A 27,510-nucleotide genomic window follows, 5' to 3' on the forward strand; every position below is an offset into this window, starting at 1 on the left:
TTTCCCTGTTCTATCCCTCCTAAACACATTGTATCTGTTAGCTCGATTTCATTGGAGGCAGCTACAAGATGATTTAGCAGATCCCAGATCTGCAACCCAGGTAAAATTCCCCCCTTCTAAGTGAATACCCTCTCTCCAGCTGGGAGACACGGACCACGAACACTTAAGTTGGTGGAACAGCATCTGAAATCTTTATTTACAACTGAATCTTATATACACACTGATGATGGGGGGAAAACCAGATTGCACCAGAGTGCCCATGTGACGTATTTCAGACAATAGTACAGACGGCAAGGATAATAGTACAGACAGCTTAGACAATAGGGTTTGTTTTTCTGTATGCATTGGCAGAGGTAGGAGTTGTTACATGTGTTAATTTTCAATAGACCAGGTTCTTAACAACAATGCATGAATAGGTCTGAGTCTTCAGATCTCTGTCACAGTGGCTTGTATGGTAATATACCAAGTGGGTATTCAAATACAGGTTTGTCTCCTGTATGGCACACTAATGTGGTTCTGGCCAGACAGAAGACAAAATGAAAACTTGATGTGCTGTATATCTTTTAATATCAGGGTGGTTCAAGCAGCACATTATTACAACCTTTCAACCCAACCTTTAATCCCAACCTTTTCTAAAGAAAAGGGCGGGATCACTTAGATACTATGCACAGCTCTATGTATGTTAGAGATCAAGGAGTTAGTGTTGTCATTGGTACACAAATACAATATACAGTTTAAAGGGTTACACAACTACAAGATGAATTAACAGTAGTTAGCTTTGCTAGTATATCATCCTAATCTAGCCCTGCATAACTTAATGGAAAACTGAATGTGGTAAACTTTAACAGGTTGCCTAAAGCCACACCTCACCCATAAAGTTAGAACTTCTTAATGCATTTTGAAAAAAAAATGATCCTCGAGTGGGTCCAGGAAATGTCAGTTCATTATTGCAGAGTAGAATATTGTTCATCTGAAGGGTGAAGGAGGACGGTGAATTCATCACCACAAGCCCTCATGATGAATGCAGATGTTTTTCTGCCAAGCTCTCGCTGTCTCGGGGCAAACAGACAGTGGCGGTTGAGAGCTGGCCGTGTAATCACCGTGGCTACACCCAGTGCCTTTTTGTTAGCAGTTTCATTGTATGGCATTGGGCACCCACAAAAGAAATGGAAACAGATTTATAACAAGGATGTAGCAATTGCAGCCAGGTTGTAGAAGGCAGGGAAGGGCAGACTCAACTTCTCATCCCAGTTGAGAAACCTCACATCACTGTTGCAACAGCAGAGGCGGAGTTCTTCCCAAAGGATGACACAAAAGAAAGGCTTGAAGCAGCCATTACCAACACAGGAGGAGGGCAGGTGCAGGAAGGGCTCATCCTTACAGCAGAGGGTCATCCTTCTAGGGCTGCATCAGTGCAGGAGAATCAGATCAGGTGATCTCCAAAGTCTTCCATAATCAGGTGATATCACAGGTAGGTCTCCAAGTGAACAGGTAATAAAGAACACTTGTGCAGGCAAATTTGTAAAGATGAGTCAGACAAGAGTTCAAGGTTTGTCAAACTGCATGAGCCAAGTAATTGATAGCTCAGTCTCAATCAAAGCAGTTATGTAGAGGTCCTCAATGGTAATAAGAAGTTAAACAGCTTAGTGGGAGTGTGCAACCTATTTACCACATGCGTAGCTATGTAACAATATTTTGGACAAAGGTTACTCTCTCTATTCTCGTCTCTATTCAAATTTCTTTTACTAACATCATACTTTCTGTAAATCCTAGTAATATAGAGTTCTGACACTTAAACACATTTCTCTGACCTTGCTTTATACAGCACAGTATTAATACAAACAGACATATGGAGACAATTACAATCAAATCAACCAATAAGTATTTTACATGACATATTTGTGACCTGTCTCCACCCTCTCCAGGCATGTTAGAACACTGATGTGGGCCGGGTTATGAGGCTGTGTGATTCAGCCACTTGCAGGTTTAGTTGGCCTCCCCATCTCACCCTGTGCACAGTGGGTGGTACAGGGGGTCAACGTCTGCTGTTCAAAAACCTCCCCAAATGCACCAACACCAGGGTTTGTTTCCCACACTCCTCAGATTGTACCCAGATACAGACCAGAAACCAACAAAGAAATTGCTGTAAAAGCATTTGTTATATTTTTTCACTTGTAATTGTGTAAAATTCTAAGTATGTCACTTTGCTTAAGGGACTCATCACCACTAATTTCATACAAGTACCCGAACATTCACACAATTGTTTGCATTATTCTTGGCAATATGAACGGAAAACCTGGAATGAGCATAACTTCTAGTGATTTGAGCAAGATGATTTTGGACACAATCTCTCTACATTACATTCATACCGGCATGAGTGCAAGTTCAAGCTAAAATGATTACATTTCATTCACAGCAACTTAATTCCTACTTGAAGATTTACAAACCTAATTAACCCATTGACAGCAAAACTTTTGTGTGCCTTGAATTCTCAGGTATATGCAAAATACCCAGTAACCAAAACACAAACTCCAGATTGAACATGCCTTATCTGTTAATTTGACATTACTGCCCTTACATTACAAATGTTAAGGCATCTTAAATCTGGTTTCCCTTAAATAAATTGTTGCCTTTTTCAAAGATTAAAATTAAAAATCATTGTAATGGCCAGCAACTTTGTGCATGGGTAATTAATTATATGAGGTGAAAACCAATTACACATTCAATCTCACCTGTCTTGCCTCAAGACAATTTACAAACCCTCTCCTATAGTAAACAAAGAAAGACAACACGTGCAAATTTACATAACCACAGTCAGCATACCTTAGACTCCAACAATAAATTTAGCTTTTGACTTTTCTGACTGTAGAAAAAAAAACGATCAATTAAATTAAGAGGTTTATTCCTAACTCTAAAAAAAATGTTTGGATCCTCTCTGTGCACAGACACATACACAAACAGACAAACAACAAATAGCTGGGATCTTCTTTTGTTTCTGTTTCCTGCCACACTCCTCATTGCCCCCAGTCTTTTCAGGGAAGAGGAAAGAGAAAAAACAAAAGCATTAACACAAGTATTTCCCAATACATGGAGGGAGGGGGTAGAAACCTGCAACCACTCTGAGCAGATGTCCAGAGATGCATATTTAAAGTACACCCTAGCTGAAAAAGTGCAACCAGTCATATACAAGCAATTTATATCACAGTTCCACAGAAACTACAGTGAGAGGAGATAGACAAACACATTTACAGTAATCAGAAGAAAAGGCTCAGAAACATCTAGTAGCCAGGCCAGAACATTTTGGAGGGACTGATAAAAAAAAGTTATCCTGCGGCCGCAAATGCCCATTCAAAATGTCCTGGTCCAGAGAGACACCTGCAACTGCTGAGTGTCTCCGGAAAAAAAAATGAAACCCCTAAATAGAGTTATTCAGAAATAAGATTCAAAGAAAATTGTGGAACATGATTCTTTCTAAAACTTACAAATCTATATATCCGCATTAAACAGCATCACAGAATATGATACATCATAAATCAAAAATAACCCTTGGAGTCTCCTTACCTTGAGACTTTCCCATTATGCTAAGCTAAAATAAAAAGAAATAGAGTGAGATTAGCTGAGTTTTAAGGTTTATCTAGGGATGGTGACGTCAGTATTAGACTTTACTGGCAAACCTGGTCTCCAGCTTATGTGATTCTTCTATAGTTTCTAATCAGGTTTCTCTACACCCAATTTATGGTTTGAATTTTAACTATCCTCTGTGGACAAGTTTATACCTTCAATCTCAGCTTAACCTCACATACAATCTACACAAATCTATACAGTAACATGCAATCTTATGTTTTCTAGCAAATTCATGAACTGTATTTGAGAACACGCTATGCCTGGGGGGCGTACGTATGAAAAGGGCGTCGGGAAAAAAGGGCGCGTGGTATAAACGTTAAATGGAAATATCGTTTATAGAAATATTGTGTAGAATTTCGTTTACAAATAGTGTTTTAAGAATTTATAAATCACTAAATAATGTGTATGAGATCGGCAATTCTTAAAACGTTAATCTTCCCTGTTTGTAAAGTGAAACTTATATTTACATTTATTAAAAACCCTCCCTGTACCTATCCCTAACCCCTAGACCCCCTGTTGGTGCCTAAACCTAAGACCCCCCTGTTGGTGCCTAAACCTAAGACCCCCCTGTTGGTGCCTAAACCTAAGACCCCCCTGTTGGTGCCTAAACCTAAGACCCCCCAGTTGGTGCCTAAACCTAAGACCCCCAGTTGGTGCCTAAACCTAAGACCCCCCAGTTGGTGCCTAAACCTAAGACCCCCCTGTTGGTGCCTAAACCTAAGACCTCCCAGTTGGTGCCTAAACCTAAGACCCCCCTGTTGGTGCCTAAACCTAAGACCCCCCCTGGTGGTGCCTAAACCTAAGACCCCTATGGATAATAATGTTTTACAGACATTAATAAATAAAAAATGTAAATAAAAAAATTTAAATAATTTTTTGGGGTGGATAATAATGTTTTAGAAATGTTTTAGAAATAGTGATTTAGTATCTTCATAAACGTTATTCGTCACGGGCTCATTTTGTAAAGTTAAATCATCACAAACATAGTTATAAATCCTTAAAAATCTCCGGGCGCCTTTGTTAAAACGTTAATAATCTCCGGCGCCTTTTTTTCCCTGTTCGGCGCCCATTAAACGATATTTATAATGGAAGTGAATGGGGCGCCCTTTTTGTCCACTTGTCTCATGCGCCCAAATCTACTGCTTCCACCTGGGGGAAGGTAGGATGCTTCTGTTTTAAACTTTTAAATTTGACTGTATATGACCAGATTTTATATTTATATTTATTGTAGTTCAATTTTATTGTATATTCCGTTATGTGAGATATAGGAGATTAGAAAAGCCCTATTTTGGTTGATGTGCAATATTGGTGCATTTTTATGAAGTGTTAAACCTAGCTAATAATTTGATATTATGAGCTTTGTGGGATCAGGTGCAATATCAATATTGGACATTAGATGGTGCTAATGGACATTTGTTTTTGGAATTGAATGCTGCTTTGTTCTCAGATATATATTTACACATTATATGTTTTATTGTTCGGATTTAGCAATCGCTAACATCACTGTGTTATGTAATTTACATTGCACTTTAATTACTAATGATTGATATGTGGCTGCTGTCACACGTAAGGATGCACGCATATACGCAAATGACGTGCATCTCTGTGTCAATTTCGTTTCCGCATACATTCCGTATAGGAATACTGATGTAAGTCAAATGACCTATGTTCCCTCATGCTTATGCGACGTCTTATCCGCATACATTGCGGAGTAAAATATAGGTGGAAGTTACAGTTATGCGGGTGGAACGCATATGCGATCCATTGACGCAAACCGGATACAGAATGGCCGGCGGAGCGGAAGTACCTCTCAGAACGCTCGGCGCTCCGATAGGTGACAGGAGCCACATCTAAGAAGGTAATTAGAATAATATTTTTTATATATATGTGCCCATGCCTGCTCGCTCTCGTATCCCCTGATGACGGCGAAAGGCCGAAACTAGTCGGGACGAGAGCGGGCTGGACACTGTTGATCGCTTTCCTATAAAGTTCTGAGTAACACAAGGGTGGGAAGCGAATCTTCCAGAGGTGGTCCTATACTGGCATGGGACCCTCTTGATGTAAGTCATTGTGTTACCTTTTATCTTTTGTGCCTTGCATGGAGAAATAAAGAGTTGTTTTATCCACTGAGGGAGTATCTCTTCTGCTTCTATGTTTTGTGCATTGAACCACACAGGAGAAATGCAGATGTGAAAGAGGTATCCCTGGAGGTGGATTTGACTGTTTGGAACCAACATAATTCCTGGCGCTGTGAAATTATATGACTGCTTATTCTGAGGAAAAGGGATCTATCCTGATCGCAGCAGCACAGGTGTTCACAAACGGTACTGTGGAGCGCCTCTATCCATATTTACTTTTAAGTAATGTACCTGCCCTGACCGTGCTTGGCAGACCAGACCTCCGTGCAGGGCCTGCCTTAGGTTTCACAGCGCCCTGAGCGTAACCAGATTTTGTTCTCCCCCCCCCCTCCCCCAATTAGTGTATCTAGCAGCATAAGCATATTCCCCCTTTAGCGTAGGGAGGTTGGGGAGCCTTACTTTTTGCTGGTCAGTCTTCTCTTCTTACTGTCTGCAGAGCAGTCTGCAGACTTAGTGCCAGTGTAGGTGCCAGGATTCTGGGAGCAGGAGAGGAGAAGGTCTCGTCACTCAGGACATTGTCACAGGGCTGGTGGCACACGTGCTGCGCGCTTCTCTGCAGCAGCGTGGGGCTCAGCGCGCCTCCGTCCATCCTGATTCCTGACATATAGCTATAAGTCCCCCCAGTATAGGTAGCCAGGCATAGGTGACCCAGTAAAGGTAGCCAGCTATTGATCCCCCCAGTATAGGTTAGCCAAGTAGGTGCCCCCAGTATAGGTAGCCAGTGCAGTTGCCCCAGTATAGGTTAGATAGGCATGTGTGCCAGATATAGGTTAGATAGGTAGGTGCCCCCAGTACAGGTTAGATAGGTAGCTGCCCCCAGTGTATAGGTTAGATAGGTAGGTACCTGCAATATAGGTTAGATAGGTAGGTACCTGCAATATAGGTTAGATAGGTAGGTACCTGCAATATAGGTAAGATAAGTAGGTACCCGCTATATAGGTTAGATAGGTAACTAACCCAGTATAGGTTAGATAGGTAGCTGCCCCCAGTATAGGTTAGATAGGTAGGTACCGCCAGTATAGGCTAGATAGGTAGGTACCCCCAGTATAGGCTAGATAGGTAGGTACCCCCAGTATAGGCTAGATAGGTAGGTACCCCCAGTATAGGTTAGATAGGTAGCTGCCCCCAGTATAGGCTAGATAGGTAGCTGCCCCCAATATAGGTTAGATAGGTAGGTACCCCCAGTATAGGTTAGATAGGTAGCTGCCCCCAATATAGGTTAGATAGGTAGCTGCCCCCAGCATAGGTTAGATAGGTAGGTACCCCCAGTATAGGCTAGATAGGTAGGTACCCCCAGTATAGGCTAGATAGGTAGGTACCCCCAGTTTGGGTTAGATAGCAGCTGCGGGGAGGGCGGCCCGACCTCTCCCTCCCTTCCTCTCCTGGGCCGCCCTCCGTGCGCCCCCTCCGATGCAGAGTGCAGAGTGCAGCAGGAAGCATTAAGTACAGCAACTCACCTCCTGGATCCGAGCGCCGTTCTCTTGCCGCTGGTCTCCTCCTGTACATAGCTGCTGATACACACTAAACTTCCTGTTTACAGGAAGTTTAGTGTGTATCAACAGCTATGTAGAGGAGGAGACCAGCGGCAAGAGAACGGCGCTCGGATCCAGGGAGGTGAGTTGCTCTACTTAATGCTTCCTGCTGCACTCTGCATCGGAGGGGGCGCACGGAGGGCGGCCCAGGAGAGGAAGGGAGGGAGAGGTCGGGCCGCCCTCCCCGCAGCTCCCTCTCCATCACGGAAGCCGCATAGACCTGTTCGCCCCCATCTCCCCCAGCAGCGGCACCAGGGGGCGGAGCACGACGGACCCAGCCGGGCAGCAGCGAGACAGGCGGCAGGAGCGCCCCCCTAGAAGCCGGCGCCCTGAGCGATCGCTCAGGTCGCTCAGGTCAAAGGCCGGCCCTGCCTCCGTGGTCAGATGGACCCTTGACCCAACGCTGTGTGCCAGAGATTACACCACTTGCCTTTCAACTTTATGGTACAGTTTGGGTATCGCCTTTTTTGAGAAATATTTGCGGCCTGGTATCTTCCACTGTGGTGTCCCAATGGCCACAAATTTTCGGAAGGCCTCAAAGTCCACCAGCTGGTATGGTAACAGCTGGCGAGCTAACAGTTCCACCAAGCCAGCTATCAGACGCCGGGCAAGGGGGTGACTGGCAGACATTGGCTTCTTCCGCTCAAAGATTTCCCTCATGGACACCTGGCTGCTGCTGTGTGCAGAGGACCAGGAACCGCTCAAGGTGAGAGGCGGAGTGGAGTAGGGTGGCTGTGATTGTGAAGGTGCAAGGGAGAAAACGGCTGAGCCCCCCGGGGGTGTGGACACTATGGTGGCCTCAGCAGCTGACGTTGAAGGGCATGTTGGCTGGCTGTCCATAGGTGGCTATACATGGCGCCGGACACTGCCACCAGCTGTTTCTGAAGACGAGCTCCCCCTGCTTCTTTCAGCAATTCGTCTCCTCCTACTCCTCTGGCTCCCCCTCTGAACTGTCCCCTTGGTCATCTTGTCTCTTAGGATCCCACGTGGCATCCGTATCATCATAATCATCCTCCCCAACTTCGCTTGCCTCAGACACCTCATAAACTGCACCAAAAGCAGGTACTTCATCCTCCTCCTCTTCACACGTTATGTACATAGTGTCGCCTATCTCAGACATATGAGGTGGTGCTTAGCGCTTTTATCATGTTGTAACAATAATGTCTGTGAATCAGTTAATTCCCCACCAAATAACTCCTGCGAAGCGTCAAATGCAGCAGATTTGGTGCTTGTAGTAGCGCTGCGGAAGATGAGGCGTTCTGTGTTAAATAGTCAACCACTTCCTGACAATCTTGGGAGTTAATTAGACATGCCTTCTTCTGAGCACTATACTTTGGCCCAGGGCCACACAAAATCACGTCAGCATGACCTCGAACAGACCTGCTGGGTGGCCTGCCTCTGAGTCTGCCTCTGCCTGTTGTTTTGTCCATATCGGGGGGGGGGGGGGGGGGTGAAGTGAAAGGTATGCACTGACTTGAATAATACAATGTACAGTCACACAGATGCAGTGAAGGGTATACAATGACTGGTATTACAATACAATGTGCAGCTGTCACACAGGTGCAGTTAACAGGTATGCGCGGACTGTTATATTACACAGCGTGCGGTCACACAGTTACTGTGAACAATTATGCAATGACTAGTGTTACAAATTGGCAGCTGTCACACACACAGGTGCCGTGAACAGGTGCAGTGACTGGTATATAACACTGCTTGTGGTCACGTAGGTAGGTAGGTACACTGAACAGGTGGGTATGCAGTGATTGGTATTACAAATGTGCAGCTGTCGCACACACAGATACCATCAACAGGTGCAGTGACTGGTATATAACACTGCTTGCAGTCACATAGGTAGGTAGGTGCACTGAACAGGTGGGTATGCAGTGATTGGTATTACAAATGTGCAGCTGTTACACACACAGATACCGTCAACAGGTGCAGTGACACTGCGTGCCCTCATGTAGGTAGGTAGGTGCACTGAACAGGTGGGTATGCAGTAATTGGTATTACAAATGTGCAGCTATCACACACACAGGTACCATCAACAGGTGCAGTGACACTGCATGCGCTCACGTAGGTAGGTAGGTGCACTGAACAGGTGGGTATGCAGTGATTGGTATTACAAATGTGCAGCTGTCACACACACAGGTACCGTCACAACAGGTGCAGTGACACTGCGTGCGCTCACGTAGGTAGGTAGGTGCACTGAACAGGTGAGTATGCAGTGATTGGTATTACAAATGTGCAGCTGTCACACACACAGGTAGTCATTGAATGTGCTGGGCCTGGCAGTGGCACAGTAGGAATAACCAAAAGGCCAAGGTCCAACCACATCAAGTACATCAACTCTAAAAAAAGAAAGGTTGACTGTATAGGACTCCTAAAGGATGAGGGTGGGAACTCAATGGTGGATGACCAAGGTAAGGCAGAGTTATTAAATGCTTTCTTTGCTTCTGTCTTCACAAAGGAAACAGCACTGTTGCAAATTACAGAGGCAGAAGAGTCTCAATCTTCTAACTGTAATATTAAATACTTAACGCAGGAAGAAGTGAAGGCAAGACTAAATAAATTAAAAATAGACAAGGCACCTGGCCCGGATGGCATGCATCCTCAGGTCCTAAGGGAATTAAGTTCAGTTATAGATAAACCCCTTTATCTTATCTTTTGTGACTCTCTTGCAACTGGCAGAGTCCCAGTGGATTGGCGTACAGCCCACGTTTTCCCATTATTTAAGAAGGGCAAAAAATCAGATCCAGAAAATTATAGACCTGTAAGCTTAACATCAGTTGTATGCAAACTATTTGAGGGGTTACTAAGAGACACTATACATGACTTCATAGTAGAAAATAATCTTGTTTCTCAGCATCAACATGGGTTTACTAAAGACAGGTCCTGTTTGACTAGCATGCTCAGCTTTTATGAGGTAGTGAATGCTAATATGGATATTGGGAAAGCTGTAGATGTGATATACTTGGACTTTGCAAAGGCCTTTCGACACTGTTCCCCACAAAAGTCTGGTGCAAAAGTTGAGGATGCAAGGACTGGGGAAGAGTCTGTGTGCATGGATAGGGAGCTGGCTAATGGACAGAAAACAAAGAGTTGTGGTCAATGGATCGTACTCAAAATGGGAGACTGTTAGCAGTGGGGACCCACAGGGGTCTGTACTGGGTCCAGTGCTCTTCAATTTATTTATTAATGACCTAGTAGATGCAGTAGTGAGCAATGTTGCTATTTTTGCAGATGATACAAAATTGTGCAGAATCATCAACTCTCAGGAAGATAGTGTCATATTACAACAGGATCTGGATAGGATGGCTATATGGGCACATAAATGTCAGATGCAATTCAATGTTGAAAAATGTAAAGTCATGCATTTTGGTCGTACCAATGGTCTAGCACCATACAAAATAAATGGGATACAGTTGGGGACATCAAACTTGGAGCAGGACTTAGGAGTACTCATCGACAACAAGTTAAATAATCGTACTCAATGCCAAGCCGCTGCAGCTAAAGCTAACAAAATTTTGGGATGCATTAAAAGGGAAATAAAAACTCGAGATGCTAGCATAATATTGCCCCTGTTTAACTCTCTAGTAAGGCCACATCTGGAATATGGAATTCAGTTCTGGGCACCACATTACAAAAAAGATATTGCAGTTTTAGAGCAGGTGCAGAGACAAGCAACAAAATTGATACGTGGGATGGAAGGTCTCGCTTACCAAGAAAGGTTAGATAAACTGGGTTTATTTAGTCTAGAGAAAAGACGCCTTAGAGGGGATCTAATTAACATGTATAAATACATCAGAGGGCAATATAATAGCTTGGCAGATGAGCTTTTTGTCCCTAGGCCTTCTCAAAGGACTAGAGGACATAATCTGCGCATGGAGAAAAAACGTTTTAGCCATTTATTTAGGAAAGGGTTCTTTACAGTAAGAGTGATTAAGATGTGGAATGCATTGCCACAGGAAGTCGTTATGGCAAACTCTATACCTGCATTTAAAGGAGGCTTAGATGCTTTCCTTGCGTTGAAAGACATCCATGGCTACAATTACTAGGTAATGCCTAATGATGTTGATCCAGGGATTTTATCTGATTGCTATCTGGAGTCGGGAAGGAATTTTTCCCTTTTGGGGCTAATTGGACCATGCCTTGTAAGGGTTTTTTAGCCTTTCTTTGGATCAACAGGGATATGTGAGGGAGCAGGCTGGAGTAGTACTGGTTGAACTCGATGGACGTATGTCTTTTTTCAACCAAAATAACTATGTAACTATGTAACCAGCAGCTGCGACTGACAGACAGGGCTGTATATGCAACACAAGTGTCTGTGGGACACACACACACAAAAAAAAATAGATCACAAGAACAACATTAGCTCTCAAAAGAGCTGTTGAGGATGAGGAGTGCTTTTTAGCAATAAGATCAGCAAGAAAGAGCAACCTAACAAGCCTAACACAATAGCCTAACTAAGCTTTCCCTATGTCAGCAGCCAGGTTCTCTCGCTTCTCTATTTACTGCAGCCACACGAGTGAGTGAAATGGCTGACCTTCCTGCGTTTTATAAGGGGGGCCTCTAAGAGGGAGTGTAGCATGATTGGCTACCCTGTTCCTGCTGACTGTTATGTAAAGGGTCAAAGTTGACCTTAATGATGTAGTATAGGGGGCGGGTCGAACTCGCATATAGTTCGAGGTTCACCGCAATTGCGAACCACCGAAGTTCACGCAAATAAGTTTGCAGGTGAACCGTTCGGGCCATCTCTAGCCACAGTCCAGGTGTTAGACAACTTGAAACAACTTTTCCATCTCTTTTGTGGCCAGAAACAGTCTTTGTAGGTTTTAAAATTCAACTGCCCATTGAAGTCTATGGGGGTTCACCAGGTTCAAATATTCGCGAACATTTGTGGAAGTTCACGTTCGCTGTTCGTGAACAGAAAATTCTATGTTCATGACATCTCTACTCTGAGGTTATAAGAAAAGGCTAACACCAGTTTTATAAAATGGCAGGTATGGCTGGCCAAAATTGTCTCTTTATCCTCTCGTCAACCACATGAGAGTGTCAAAGAAGAGCTGGGAGGAGGAACCAGCTTACCTTTCCCTGTTCACAGAGCGGACCCTTTCCACTTCCTTGAAAATCACAAAAGGGGAAACAGTTGAGAGCCCTTGATAGTGCAAGAGCAGTACAAGGTTAACACAAGATATTTCTCTTAACCACTTCAGCCCTCGTTTTCACTTTATGCATCTAAGCAATGTTCACCTCCCATTCATTAGCCTATAACTTTATCACTACTTATAACAATGAACTGATCTATATCTTGTTTTTTCTGCCACCAATTAGGCTTTCTTTGGGGAGTACATTTTGCTAAGAGCCACTTTACTGTAAATGCATTTTAACAGGAAGAATAAGAAAAAAACTGAAAAAAATCATTATTTCTTAGTTTTCGCCCATTATAGTTTTAAAATAATACATGCCTCCATAATTAAAACCCACGTATTGTATTTGCCCATTTGTCCCGGTTATTACACCATTTAAATCATGTCTCTATCACAATGTATGGGGACAATGTTTTATTTGGAAATAAAAGTGCATTTTTTCTGTTTTGCATCCATCACTATTTACAAAACTTATAAAAAAAATAGAAATATTTCATCTTTACATTGATATTTAAAAAGTTTAGACCCTTAGGTAAATATTTATGTGTTTCTTTTTTTTATTGTAATGTTTTTTTGTTGTTGTTGTTTTTGTTATGAAACATTTCATGTGGGTATTTTTGGGAGGGTGGGATGTAAATCGTATTTTTTTATGTAAATATATGTGTATTTTTTTTTTTTTTACATTTAGATGTAGTTTTACTTTTTGGCCACAAGATGGCAGCCATGAGTTTGTTTACATGACGTAACATGTACGCTTAGAGGGATGTAGGGGGACGCAAGAGGCAGAAAAAGCAAGGCTTCCGAGAGAAGCGGTCGCTTTTTCTGCAGGGGAGAGGAATAAATCATTGGGTACCAAGTCCCGATTGATTGATTCCTGGGCTAACAATCCGCGGCTGGGAGCGCACAATCGGACGCAGTAGCTACCTCCAGGAGGATTAAATGGTTAAACCCTGAATGACACAAAGGTTAGTTACCACTATGGCAACCACTGTGATGTTGGCAGGTGGGGAGATTAGACCCGACCCCACTCGGGTTAAAAAGTAGCTCTCTATAGATAAGAAAACAGAAGTGGTTAAAACACCTCCACCAAGGGTGCTCTGAAGATCTTTAGTTGATTTTTTAACAAAGACGACAGATTAGGATAAAATTATTACAATCAGTTTAAAAAGGGAGGTAGTGGTGAACTTACTATCCCAGGTAAAATCAAACATATTTTTTTTTACATTTTCAATAGAAATTGTAAACTTGTATTGCTTAAATAAAAAAATATGGCTGCCTCCACATCCCTCTCACTTCAATGGTCCTTTTTTAAAAAAAAAAAAGATTCTTTATTTAAAGTTTTACACATAACATATAGAAAATATGATATTGATACAAGGGAACTGTAGGTGATACACCTGGTTACATTAATGACTAATAGTCCTTTAAAAATGGATCTATGTGACACGGGGGGGCTTAAAGGGATCCATACCCACTTCAGCCTACAGCAGTGATGGCTAACCTTGGCACTCCAGCTGTGGTGGAACTACAAGTCCCATGAGGCATTTCAGTATTCTGACAGCTGCAAGCATAACTCGGGGAGGCAGAGGCATGATGGGATTTGTAGTTTTGTCACAGATGGAGTGCCAAAGTTAGCCATCACTGGCCTACAGTGTTGTTTCGCCTTATGCATCCGAGCTACTTTCGCCTCCCATTCATTTGCCAATAACTTTATCACTGCTTATCACACTGAAATTATCTATATCTTGTTTTTTCCAACACCATTAAGGCTTTCTTTGGGCAGTACATTTTGATAAGAATTATTTTATTCTAAATCCATTTTAACAGAAAGTTTAAGAAAGAATTGGAAAAAATTCATTATTTCTCAGTTTTCAGCCATTATAGCTTTAAAATAATACATGCTACCATAATTAAAACCTATTTATTTTATTTGCCCATTTGTCCCGGTTAATACACCATTTAAATTATGTCCCTATCACAATGTATGGCACCAATATTTTATTTGGAAATTAAGGTGCATGTTTTCAGTTTTGTGTCCATCACTATTTACAAGCTTATAATTTAAAAAATGTTTGCGATATACCATCTTCACATGCATATTAAAAAAAGAAGTTCAGACCCTTAGGTAACTATTTGTTTTTTCTTGTAATTTTTTTTCATTAAATAATTAAATTTTATTTGGGTAATTTTTGGTGTGGGAGGTAAACAGTTAATTTTAAATGCAATAATGTGGGTTTATTTTAATTAAAAAAAATGTATGTAGATGTAGTTTTACTATTTGGCCACAAGATGCCCTGCTCACTTCCAGGAAGCATATAGAGTACGGGAAAAACTTTTTTTTTATCAGAAAGACCGCAGCCTCTGATAAGAAGCCGTCAATTTTTCTGTCGGGGACTTAGATCAATGAATGGGAACAATGTTCCCATTCATTGAGCTCGGGGCTAATGGAAGGCGGCGGGAGCGTGCGCTATTAATCAGAACATAGACCTTTACACATATTATATTGTTGCTTATGTTAATGATATTATTTTTTATATATCAGCTACATGTAGTGTCCAGGATCGGCTAACCATTGTGCTTCAGTTTCCCCTTGCAGGGTTCAAAATGTGACGTAAAAATGAAAAGACTGGAGGTGCCCCCAAAAGTTTACAGATGCTTTTTTGCTCACAGGCAGGAAAGTATTTGAGCGAGATGCTGGGCAACTGGTTCAGATGCCCATCTAAACTAGTGTTAGGCGAACACCTAGATGTTCGGGTTCGCGAACGTTCGCCGAACATCGCCGCGATGTTCGGGTGTTCGCGCCGAACTCCGAACATAATGGAAGTAAATGGGGACCCGAACTTTCGTGCTTTGTAAAGCTTCCTTACATGCTACATACCCCAAATTTGCAGGGTATGTGCACCTTGGGAGTGGATACAAGAGGAAAAAAAATATTTGAAAAAGAGCTTATAGTTTTTGAGAAAATTGATTGTAAAGTTTCAAAGGAAAAACTGTCTTTTAAATGTGGAAAATGTCATGTTTCTTTGCACAGGTAACATGCTTTTTGTCGCCATGCAGTCATAAATGTAATACAGAGAAGAGGTTCCAGGAAAAGGGACCTGTAACGCTAACCCAGCAACAGCAGCAGCACACGTGATGGAACAGGAGGAGGCGCAGGAGGAGAAGGCCACGCTTTTTGAGACACAACATCCCAAGCCTTGCATGAGGACAAATAGCGTGCGGATATAGCAATGCTTTTTGCCGCCATGCAGTCATAAATGTAATAACGATGAGAGGTTCAATAAACAGGGACCGGCAACGCTAACCCAGGCCAGCAGCAGCAGCACACGTGATGGAACAGGAGGAGGCGCAGGAGGAGAAGGCCACGCTTTTTGAGACGCAACCCAGGCCTTGCATGAGGACAAAAAGCGTGCGGATATAGCAATGCTTTCTGCCGCCATGCAGTCATAAATGTAATACAGATGAGAGGTTCAATAAACAGGGACCGGAAACGCTAACCCAGGCCAGCAGCAGCAGCAGCACACGTGATGGAACAGGAGGAGGCGCAGGAGGAGAAGGCCACGCTTTTTGAGACACAACATCCCAGGCCTTGCATGAGGACAAATAGCGTGCGGATATAGCAATGCTTTTTGCCGCCATGCAGTCATAAATGTAATAAAGATGAGAGGTTCAATAAACAGGAACCCGCAACGCTAACCCAGTAGCAGCAGCAGCAGCACACGTGATGGAACAGGAGGAGGCGCAGGAGGAGAAGGCCACGCTTTTTGAGACGCAACCCAGGCCTTGCATGAGGACAAAAAGCGTGCGGATATAGCAATGCTTTTTGCCGCCATGCAGTCATAAATGTAATACAGATGAGAGGTTCAATAAACAGGGACCGGAAACGCTAACCCAGGCCTGCAGCAGCAGCACACGTGATGGAACAGGAGGAGGCGCAGGAGGAGAAGGCAACGCTTTTTGAGACACAACATCCCAGGCCTTGCATGAGGACAAATAGCGTGCGAATATAGCAATGCTTTTTGCCGCCATGCAGTCATAAATGTAATACAGATGAGAGGTTCAATAAACAGGGACCGGAAACGCTAACCCAGGCCAGCAGCAGCAGCAGCACACGTGATGGAACAGGAGGAGGCGCAGGAGGAGAAGGCCACGCTTTTTGAGACACAACATCCCAGGCCTTGCATGAGGACAAATAGCGTACGGATATAGCAATGCTTTTTGCCGCCATGCAGTCATAAATGTAATACAGATGAGAGGTTCAATAAACAGGGACCGGAAACGCTAACCCAGGCCAGCAGCAGCAGCAGCAGCACACGTGATGGAACAGGAGGAGGCGCAGGAGGAGAAGGCCACGCTTTCAGACACAACAACCCAGGCCTTGCATGAGGACAAGAAGCGTGCGGATAGCATGCATTTTGCCGCCATGCAGTCATAAATGTAACAAAGATAAGAGGTTCCATAAACAGGGAATGGCAACGCTAACCCAGCAGCAGCACACGTGATGGAACAGGAGGAGGCGCGGGAGGAGAAGGCCACGCTTTGAGACACAACAACCCAGGCCTTGCATGAGGACAAGAAGCGTGCGGATAGCATGCTTTTTACCGCCATGCAGTCATAAATGTAATAAAGATAAGAGGTTCCATAAACAGGGACCGGCAACGCTAACCCAGCAGCAGCACACGTGATGGAACAGGAGGAGGCGCAGGAGGAGAAGGCCACGCTTTCAGACACAACAACCCAGGCCTTGCATGAGGACAAGAAGCGTGTGGATAGCATGTTTTTTGCTGCCATGCAGTCATAAATGTAATACAGATAAGAGGTTCAATAAACAGGGACCGGAAACGCTAACCCATCACAGATAGTCATTGTTCATGTTACTTGGTTGGGGTCCAGGAGTGTTGCATAGTCGTTTCCAATCCAGGATTGATTCATTTTAATTTGAGTCAGACGGTCTGCATTTTCTGTGGAGAGGCGGATACGCCGATCTGTGACGATGCCTCCGGCAGCACTGAAACAGCGTTCCGACATAACGCTGGCTGCCGGGCAAGCCAGCACCTCTATTGCGTACATTGCCAGTTCGTGCCAGGTGTCTAGCTTCGATACCCAATATTTGAAGGGTGCAGATGGATTGTTCAACACAGCTACGCCATCTGACATGTAGTCCTTGACCATCTTCTCCAGGCGATCGGTGTTGGAGGTGGATCTGCACGCTTGCTGTTCTGTGGGCTGCTGCTGCATGGGTGTCATAAAATTTTCCCACTCCAAGGACACTGCCGATACCATTCCCTTTTGGGCACTAGCTGCGGCTTGTGTTGTTTGCTGCCCTCCTGGTCGTCCTGGGTTTGCGGAAGTCAGTCTGTCGGCGTACAACTGGCTAGAGGAGGGGGAGGATGTCAATCTCCTCTCTAAAGTCTCCACAAGGGCCTGCTGGTATTCTTCCATTTTGACCTGTCTGACTCTTTCTTCAAGCAGTTTTGGAACATTGTGTTTGTACCGTGGATCCAGAAGGGTATAAACCCAGTAATTGGTGTTGTCCAGAATGCGCACAATGCGTGGGTCGCGTTCAATGCAGTCTAGCATGAATTGAGCCATGTGTGCCAGAGTCCTGCCAGAATCCTCATCATCCTCTTGTGAGCGTTGTGATAGTTGTTGTGATGCATCATAGTTGTCACCTTCTTCCTGGTCAGCTTCTGCTGACCATTCGCGCTGAATTGTGGAAGTCCAACGTGCACCGCTCTGGCCCTCGTCAGTGGTGGCAGGAAATTCCTGCTCCAACTCCAGCTGTTCCTCCTCCTCTTCTTCATCATAGCTGCTGGGGCCAGCGTTTCCTGAGGCGGATGGCCTGATGTTGGTACCATCACGCTGATCGTTTTCTCCTTCAGATTCCCCCAGTTGCATCATGACAGCTGTTTCCTTGATTTTCAACATTGACCTCTTTAGTAAACACAGCAGTGGTATGGTAATGCTGACTGAAGAGTTCACTGCTCACAAGCAACGTGGATTGCTCAAAATTTTGGAGGACTTGGCAGAGGTCCAACATGTTGGCCCAATCGGATCCACAGAAGTTTGGCAGCTGTCCGGATGCGCCTCGGTGCTGCGCCGTCATGTACTGGACCACTGCACTCTTCTGCTCGCAAAAGCGGGCTAGCATGTGCAGCGTATAATTCCAGCGCGTAGGGACATCACACAGCAAGCAATGGTGGGGGAGACTGAAGTGCTCCTGCATCTTGGCGAGTGCCCCCGAAGCAGTACTGGAATTTCTACAATGTTTGGCCACTCGTCGCACCTTCAACAGAAGATCGGCCATGCCTGGGTATGTCCTCAGGAACCGCTGAACTACTAGGTTCATCACGTGCGCCAGGCAAGGGATGTGTGTCAGCTTAGCCAACCTTAAAGTGCGAATGAGATTACTCCCATTATCACACACAACCATGCCCAGTTTCAGGTCCAGCGGTGCCAGCCACAAATCCGTCTGTTCCTTTATTCCCCTCCAAATTTCCTCCCCTGTGTGCTGCTTATCCCCAAGGCAGATCAGCTTCTGCAACGATTGCTGACGCATGCCAACAGCTGTGCTGCACTTCTTCCACGAGCCTACTGCTGCTGGGTTAGCGTTTCCGGATGAGGTACAGCTTTGAGATGCGTTGGAGGAGAAGGAGTCAGAGAGGTAGGTGCTGCTGTTGTTATCCAGTGGGAGGGACGGCGGTGCAGCTGTTTGCAGCGTGGGCAACACCCGCGCCGTAGCAGGTGAGGAATCGCTGCCAGGCTCCACAAGGTTCACCCAGTGCGCGGTAAGGGAGATGTATCGACCCTGGCCGAACGCACTCGTCCAGGTGTCAGTGGTGAGGTGAACCTTGCAGGCAATGGCAATCTTCAAGCTTCGGGTTATTTTGCTGACCACGTGCTCATGCAACTCAGGCACTGTAGAGCACGCAAAGTGGTAGCGGCTGGGAACCACGTAACGTGGGATGGCCACTGACATCATGCCCTTGAAGCTGTTTGTCTCCACTACTCGATATGGCAGCATTTCGCAGGCCAGAAGCTTGGCTATGCTGGCTGTTACTGCCACGGCCCGGGGGTCATTTGCTGGCAATTTCCTCTTGCGCTCAAACATCTCCGAGACAGACAACTGAACCGTAGGGCTGCACACTGAAGGGCTGTTGGTTGTTGTGTTTGATGAACACTGGGAGACCTCAAGAGCACTACTCCGGAAAGTGACAGTGTCAGCGTCGTCTGATGTTTGTGAATGTTGTGAACCACGCAATGGCTGGGCTACTGCTGCTGCTGAGGTGGGTCTGGTGGTGAGTCTGGTGACCCCAAGGGAGGCAGTGTTGCTGGTACCCTGTCCTGCCGCGTTTGCCCACAGAGTGGGATAGTTGGATAGCATGTGGCGGCTCATGCTGGTGGTGGAGAGGTTGTTAATACTTTTCCCCCTGCTCAGGCGGGTCTTGCACACCTTGCAAATCGCCATAGTACCATCCTCAGTGCAGTCTTCAAAGAAAGCCCAGACTTTGGAGCACCTGCCTTGCTGGCGATTTCTGTTTGCGCCTCTTTTGCCTTTTACTTGAACTTCCACGCTTGTGGTGCCTGAAATTTCGTGCCGCCTACCTTGTGGCACAAGGCGAACTCGTGCAGCAGTGGGTTCTTCAACAGACTCATCTGTGCTGCTGCTACGACGGCGATGTTCTCGTTCACAAACAAAATCTGGGTCTATGTCCACATTGTCCATACCCTCCTCTTCCATCTCCTGAAACTCGTCATATGTCATTGTGGGGGGCCGCCGCCGTGGAGTAGAGCTCCCCAGAACAACCTCTGCGCAGCTCACTCCAACGTCGTCTTCCAGATCTTGTCGGCCGACCTCCTGCAATTGCAACCCCTCCTGCCCAACTTGCTCTGGGATTTGGGTTTCCGAGTCCTCCTCGGACTCGCCTTGTATTTCAGTGCGCGGCGCATTTCCCACAGTTAATGGTTGTGAATCCGGGCACAACATTTCTGGCTGTTCCTCCATTGACCTTTGAAAGGTGGAAGTTTGTTGGGCTGGGAATAGCTCCTGCGAATACCCCATTGTGTCCTGAGGTAATTCATCGGACTGGTTATCTGGCAGTTGTGTGCGTGGTGTCGCTGCCGGTTGTGTCAGCTTTGTGCCCACTGGCTCCTTGTAACTGGCTGAGGACTCGGACCTCGTGCGTGATGTGCTGGTGCTGCTTAACCCACTGCTGGACGCTTGAGAGGTCATCCAAGTAATTATCTGGTCCTGTTCTTTTGGATTTGTGAGGGTTGTTGTCCTGGACAACATGGGCGGTATTGAGTGGGTTTTCTTGGGTGCTCCCCTGTGGCCTGTACGTGAACCGTCAGGGGAAACACCTCTTCCCTTGCCCCTCCCTCTTTCACCGGATTTCTTCCTCATTTCACTTATCCTTAAAGTACACGCTGACTGGCAGCAGTACAGTGGCAGTACAGAAATGCTATACAGTGGTGGGTGAGCGGTGTACCACTATTCCCAGCAGTGACACAGAGCACAATGCTATACAGTGGCGGGTGAGCGGTGTACTACTGTTCCCAGCAGACACAGAGTGGCAGTAAACACAATGCTATATAGTGTGGCTAAGCAAGGTACACAGAGTGGCAGTAAACAGAATGCTATATAGTGTGGCTGAGCGAGCGGTGTAGTACTGTTCCCAGCAGACACAGAGTGGCAGTAAACACAATGCTATATAGTGTGGCTGAGCGAGGTACACAGAGTGGCAGTAAACACAATGCTATATAGTGTGGCTGAGCGAGCGGTGTACTACTATTCCCAGCAGACACAAAGTGGCAGTAAACAGAATGCTATATAGTGTGGCTGAGCGAGGTACACAGAGTGGCAGTAAACACAATGCTGTATAGTGTGGCTGAGCGAGCGGTGTACTACTATTCCCAGCAGACACAGAGTGGCAGTAAACACAATGCTATATAGTGTGGCTGAGCGAGGTACACAGAGTGGCAGTAAACAGAATGCTATATAGTGTGGCTGAGCGAGCGGTGTACTACTATTCCCAGCAGACACAGAGTGGCAGTAAACAGAATGCTATATAGTGTGGCTGAGCGAGGTACACAGAGTGGCAGTAAACAGAATGCTATATAGTGTGGCTGAGCGAGCGGTGTACTACTATTCCCAGCAGACACAGAGTGGCAGCAGGGGCGCCTAAACCAGCAGGCACTACAAGCGGCCGCTTGGGGGCGCTGGACATGTCACCAGGCGCAGCTGCGGCCACTTGCCGGCCGCTATGTAAACACATTTTCCATAATAATTTATTGCGTGCCAAGAGGACTCCAGCGATGAGGGAGATCACAGCCCCACCTACATACACTCCCCCTCCTCCCCCAGCCAATAGAGGGAGAAACAGAGCTCTGCTCCACGCCTTCACCTCTAAGGCCGCCCCCTCTTCACATCAGTGGCCACAGTGTTTACTGAGTTGCGGCGCCGCCTCTAATTCTGCCCCCTTGCCAGAAGAGTTAGGGTGACGTGCTGGTTACTCACACAGGCTGAAGTTCGCCATGTCCTCTGCGTCCCCCTGAGACTCCAGCTGCCGCTAATCACACTGCACTACAGGGGGTGGACAGACCGGAGTTGTGTGTGAGGCAGCAGGAAGCCTTCACACACATGTACAGCAGCCATGAGGGACAGAATAGTGACACTGGCACAGGAGGAGGGGGAGAGGAGGTGACCTGTGTCTTCAGTTTGCCGCTCTGTGTTGCCAACAATCCGTTAAAATTACCCTAATTGTTGCTGTCCGCTTTGCTCGTCCTTTTGGGACAGCCATCCGTCCAAATAGATGCTCATTTGGCGAGATTGTCAATGTGCATGTGCGCTTCGAGATACAGGCATTCAAGCAAGCTAATCCCCGACTTCAGAGCCAGAAGTAGGCTTTCTTCTCCGAACCCGCCCTCGATCCCTCCCTTCATCAATAATACTCTTTTTCGCTAATCGCTATGGCTTCTCTCTCCTGCCAATGGAAAAGATAAAGGAAGCCGACAAGCCCTCCCACACAACTACATTCCGCGTCCATCTGCAGGAGCAGTAACTTGAGAGAGAGGAGAGAGAGAGGGGCACACGCACATGTGGCAGTCTGGCAGAGGATGTTTTTATGGGTTCATTCTTGTAATGTCCCCAGCAGCAGGTATTCCTCAAACTGTAAATGTGACGTAACTTTTAAGATTCTCCTGCAACGTGACATAACTTTTACATTCCCTAGTAAAACATCCAGATCCAGCTGGGGTGAGAACACATGCAATTTCCCTGTGCTGGCACTGCATTTTTTTAATTTCAGGGAAACGGAGCAAGTAGTCAAGCAGAACAGAGTAGCTAGCCTGTGCACGATCAGAGACCTGACAGGCTGTAGAAGCACGGTATGTGTTATCTTTTTTTTTTTCTTTTTGCAGTCTGATACTATTAATTTTAAGACCAGTGCAGTCCTCATCCTTTTCCCCCTTCTATAGTTATAATCATGAGTATCACAACACACTGGACTTAAAGGGACCTCACCAATAAGTATGTATATTTTTTGTAGAGGTTTGTCTAATATACTGTATTGTTCAAACATGATGGTTACTCACCATCACGTTTGAACAATATATTAGACAAACCTCTAAAAACAAAAAATATACATACTTAGGGCTTTCTCCAGTCCCCTTCTGGCTGATCGCTCCCTTGCTGTCCTCCGCAACCTTGGATTGTCATCAGGTGGGATGAAAACCTTAGCTGGGGTTTCTGCACTGTAGTCTTCTGCAGCACTTTCAAGTACATAGTCATGTCACTGACTGTCCTCAGAGGAGCTCACACTCTAATCCTACCATAGTCATAGTGTAATGTCCTACCATATTATTATTATTATGTATTTATATAGCACTGACATCTCCTGCAGCACATTACAGAGTACATAGTCATGTCACTGACTGTCCTCAGAGTAGCTCACAGTCTAATCCTACCATAGTGATAGTCTAATGTCCTACCATATTATTATTATGTATTTATATGGCACTGACATCTTCTGCAGCACTTTACAGAGTACATAGTCATGGCACTGACTGTCCTCAGAGGAGCTCACAATCTAATCCCTACCATAGTCATAGGCTAATGTCCTACAATATTATTATTATGTATTTATATAGCTCTGACATCTTCTGCAGCACTTTACAGAGTACATAGTCATGTCACTGACTGTCTTCAGAGGAGCTCACAATCGAATCTCTACCATAGTTATAGTGTAATGTCCTACCATATTATTATTATGTATTTATATAGCTCTAAAATCTTCTGCAGCACTTTAAAGAGTACATAGTCATGTCACTGACTGTCCTTAGAGGAGATCACAGTCTAATCTCTAGCATAGTTATGGTGTAATGTCCTACCATATTATTATTATGTATTTATATAGCTCTGACATCTTCTGCAGCACATTACAGAGTACATAGTCATGTCACTGACTGTCCTCAGATGAGCTCACAATCTAATCCTGCCATAGTCAAAGGCTAATGTCCTACTATATTATTATGTATTTATATAGCACTGACATCTTCTGCAGCACTGTACAGAGTACATAGTGATGTCACTGACTGTCCTCAGAGGAGCTCACACTCTAATCCTACCACAGTCATCATAGTCTAATGTCCTACCATATTCTTATTATGTATTTATATAGCACTGGCATCCTCTGCAGCACTTTACAGAGTACATAGTCATGTACAAACCCTGGCTGCCCAGCATTAATGATTAATCATTCTGATTATCAGCATATATGTTGTCACTCACAGCATATGCTGATTATTCAGCAGAACAGACAATAGTCATACTGTCCAGGTTGAGATAATGATGGCAGCTGCAGTAACAGGAGCAGAGGTAGGGAAGCACTGTACAGCACTATTTACATGATAATCTGACTTGCCATGGAAAGTTCCTGTGTCTCTGGATGCCCTCCTAAATGCTCTGCTTCAGTTCCAGCTTCCCATGTGCTCCATACTCCTCCCCTCCCTCCTCTCTTCCTGCTTTTTCCTTTCCCAGTGTGCGCCTGTCAAACAGGACCCCCATTGTGAAATATTTCTCCCATTAATTCTCCCTCCTGTGACTCTCACTTTCCAGAATCTCTATAATATGGTTATTTTCGTGGGGGGGGGGGGGGGGGGGCGCCACAGGTTTTCTTGCCTGGAGTGACAAATTGGCTAGAGGCGCCCCACTCCGCGGCGTCCCGCTATACTCCTTCCTCCAGCCGGGTGTATCAGTATAAATCCGCGCAAGTAACGGTGACCGGCCGGTCCACTCGCTTCCGGGTGTGCGCGTGACGTCAGACGTTAAGCTCCGCCCTACGCGTTTCGTCCTCACGCCGGACTCATCAGGGGCTCCGACAGGGAGCTCTGAGGACTTTTTATAGTATTGTGGACTTTTTGATCTAAAACTGTGAGCAATAGAGTCTGGTGAGCGCAGCAGATATATTTGAATATTGTGACAATAATTTTGGAAACCACTGCAGCGACCCCAGAAACTGGTGGTAGATTTATGAGATAGGATCTGTGTGGACTGTGGCGCATTAACTAAGTATTATAAGGTGTCTCTGGCGGCTTCCATGAAGGGAAGCAAGGCTTTTCATGTGTCTCTTCTGAAAACTGCTGCTGATGCTGATATTGATTCCACTCCCCCCCCCCCCCACCTCCCGTTATTATTGATGGGGAACCTGAATTTAAAGTAGAGAAAATTATGGATTCTAGGAAAATTAGAAATTCCATACAGTATTTGGTACATTGGGAGGGTCACGGCCCGGAGGAAAGATCTTGGATTCCTGCTCATAGACTTCATGCAGATGAATTGATTTCTGAATTTCATAATTCTAACCCAGATAGACCAGTTCTAGCGTGTTCGGAGTCCACGCCTCAGGGGGGGGGAGGTGAAGTCAGTAATCCTGTGCTTACCAGGTCAGTTGCTGCTGCCACCACTGGCAGCGCATCTGGGACTTCCGGTGCGGCTGGCCGCAGTGGCATGGATAGTGTCAGCGACGTTCCTTCAGGGATCCGGCCGCATGATACTCAGACTGTATATGAGGGCAGACGCATACGCTGGCAGCGTCGCTACTCTTATGCTCCTCTTATGCTCTAAGGAAGCGTGTCAGCTGATCAGCTGTCAGCTGACACGCATGGCTCCACCTCCGGTTCCAGATTGGCCAAACGGCTTGGGGGCGTGTTCTCCTGCTTTCCCGGGCTTCTTAAGCGCTGTTCTGACATTGCTCACTGTCTGCTCTAGCTAACACTTCGCAGTGAAGGCTTCAGACCCTAGTCAGTTCCGTGTGTGGCTTGAACCGGCAGGACCCCAGGGATTCCAAACTATCTCAGCTTACTTATATATTGATTACTTGTGTTTGACTATTGCCTGTGTCTCTAACTTCTCTTTGCCTGCCAATTCTGTACCTTTGCCTATCTGATCTGTTGCTGACTTCTGCCTGATTACTTACTTAGATTTTGCCTGCCGACTCTGTACCTTTGCCAATCTGATCTGTTGCCGACCTCTGCCCGATTACTCACTTAGATTTTGCCTGCCAATTTTGTACCTCACTCATCTGATCTGTTGCCAACCCATTTTTGTATGACCATTCTCTATATCTGTATTCAGTGTTAGTACTGCCTTCTACTATCACTGTTTGTAAGACATTTCCCTTTCAGGGAACGTTGTAATATTGTCTGTCTGCTAGTGGCCACACACACTAGCACTATTACAAATAGTTAGTAACAGCACAGGCCAGCATCCGTTGTGAGTGACCTGTGACTGTCACCTGCCTGACCCTATTGATTGATTGCGTCTGACCGTGTGTGACCGACTTTAATTGTCACTAACTTGTCTGCCGCACGACTTAGTTATTGTAGTACGCCAGGGATTTATTAGTTACCTGCGTACTACTACTACTACTGCTGCTGCTGCTGCTGCTGCTGCTGCTACTGCTACTGCTACTACTACTACTACTACTACCCCCCGTTCAGTTAATTTTTTTACTACTGTTAGTGTGTGATTTTATTAGCTTCTGTACTGTGTGTAATAAATAATAGTTAGTTACATCACAATGACCTGTGACTGTCACCTGCTCGACCCTGTTGATTGATTGCGTCTGACCGTGTGTGACCGACTTTAATTGTCACTAACTCTCTGCCGCACAACTTAGTTATTGTGTAGTACGCTAGGGATTTATTAGTTACCTGCGTACTAGTGCTACTACTACTACTACTACTACTACTACTACTACTACTACTACTACTACTACCCGTTCAGTTAATTTTTTCTACTGTTAGTGTGTGATTTTATTAGCTTCTGTACTGTGTGTAATAAATAATAGTTAGTTACATCACAGTGACCTGTGACTGTCACCTGCTCGACCCTGTTGATTGATTGCGTCTGACCGTGTGTGACTGACTTTAATTGTCACTGTCCGTCACACGAGTTAGTTAGTACTGTAGTAGACTACACTACTGCTGTTAGTAGTACTACTACCACTATTTAATACTACTATTTAAATAAAAAATAAAAAACTTTCATTTTTTGTTGTCACTCAACACCAGTCACCACCACCAGCAGTCACCACCAAGTCACCACCAACACAGGCTTTATTAAAGTTTACACCCTTTCCCACACTCTTCTACATTTTTTTTGTACTGTATTTGTGTATTGCACAATGACTGGCAGAGGTAGAGGGGGAGGCACCACCAGGAGAGGCAGCGCCATTTCAGGAGCCACTGCCAGCAGCAGCAGGTCTGGGACTGGTCCGCTGCCAGCCACTGACCGCAGAGTTGTGGAGGAGGGAGCAGAGGCGCAACAGCAGTGCGTTGCGCCCATCTTTGAGACGGGTCGTCGCCCCGGCCCATTCTGGAGAGTCAGGTGCAGGCTGTGGTGGAAATGATGGCGGAGCAGGAATCGACCATTTCCAGCCAGGCCTCCAGCACCAGCGAGACCAGTGCACCACCACCAGCACTCCGGTCCGCAGCAGGCCTCCACCACCGCTTGAGGCCATGGTCACGGTGACCCCATTGACTAGCCTGCCCTCACTGAGCTCGCTCTTC

Source organism: Hyperolius riggenbachi, chromosome 6 (assembly GCF_040937935.1).
Source record: "Hyperolius riggenbachi isolate aHypRig1 chromosome 6, aHypRig1.pri, whole genome shotgun sequence".
Lineage (NCBI taxonomy): Eukaryota > Metazoa > Chordata > Amphibia > Anura > Hyperoliidae > Hyperolius > Hyperolius riggenbachi.